Here is a 1,469-nt window from a genome sequence, read left to right as displayed (position 1 = left end):
GACAAGTAATATAGCTTGAGATGTGAACGCGTGTTTTTGTGTGAGACTAGAAAAGGCTCCCACAAAGGGGTTAAGAAGATTCAAATTAAAATTGTATCTATTTTCCTGTGTCAAAAACGATTCTTTTTATTATTTTTATTTTGTTTGTTTTTTGATAAAAACTTAATTTTTCATGGCTCCTATGAATTATGAAATGATAAATTTTTTTTTGATTTTTAAACGATTAACAGAACTAAAATGTACAGACTACTCCCACAAGTATATTTTTTCATCTGCGAGAGTATGCACTCATAATGCATATTTATTTTTTACAGAAATTTGACTACCTTCTCTCTTCCAAAAGAAAAAAAAATATGTAAGCAAGCAACTCCATATTTAGAAATTTACAAAGAATCAGAATAGGTAATTGTATTGGAATTAGAAATTTAAATCAGAATCATTAATTGTATTGGATTCGTGAAAAATATTGGAATCGTCCCATCACTAATATATTTACCTTAATTTGCAGCAGAAGAAAACAAATATTATCGTAACATCCGAGATTATAAAAAAACATGAGCAATTGTACAAGATTCCTGCTGTTGCTATGATCCACTTGAGATTTTCCAAAAATAATGGCCAGTCAGGTAGGCATTAATTTTTTCTGTCTATAGATTGGCAGAAGATTAGTTTTTCAAGTGGATACTTGGATGGTTTTTTGTATTATTGTACCCCTCCCCCTAGTACTACTATATTTACCTTAATTTGCAGGCCGATTGTGTAGCAGAGGAAAACAAGTATTATTGTCATGTACCTCAAAATAAAACATTGTTATTGATTTTGTGGTTTTGTTTGAAATGGAAATTCTTCTGCCGCAACACCAACCATGACCACAGGATTGACACTAAGGTCAGTTTCAGAAACAAGCACCAAATTCAAATCAGCACAAAGAGAGGACGATCGCAGCCTGTGCAGTTAGTGCACACAGATGCAGGCTCACAATTTTTAACAACGTTTTTTTTTTTTTTTACATGGAGTTCACCACTTATCAAGGCCCAAGGGCCACTCGGGGATAAGGGTTATTGTGTGTACAGTAATCAATGGGATAGTGTAGTAATAGTATTGGAAAATTGATAAAGTGTCATTACTTAAGGGGGCGGTTCATCAGGAATTTGTTTGTGTTGGACTTGAAGACATCCAGGTTGAAGTCGGGAGGGAAACAGGCAAGCGGAACGGAGTTCCACAGGCGTGCAGTTCTTTTTTTTTTCTTTTTTTTTATTACATTTTCACCCCAAACAAGGGACATTGCTACTTTGGTGTAGGGGGCTAATATCATGGGCAACAACTACTGGGGCACTATGTTGGGATTTGGGCAGCAAGATGTCAGTTCACGTTACACTTGAACTTCTGCATGTCAGTACAGTTAGGGAAGCAGGGACCTGGAATAAAATTCCAGAGTCTAGCGGTTCTGGGGAAGAAACTACTGGAGT

This window comes from Euprymna scolopes, chromosome 45 (assembly GCF_053919585.1).
Source record: "Euprymna scolopes isolate OS-2025 chromosome 45, ASM5391958v1, whole genome shotgun sequence".
NCBI classification, from domain to species: domain Eukaryota; kingdom Metazoa; phylum Mollusca; class Cephalopoda; order Sepiida; family Sepiolidae; genus Euprymna; species Euprymna scolopes.
Note: the sequence above shows the minus strand (reverse complement) of the source record.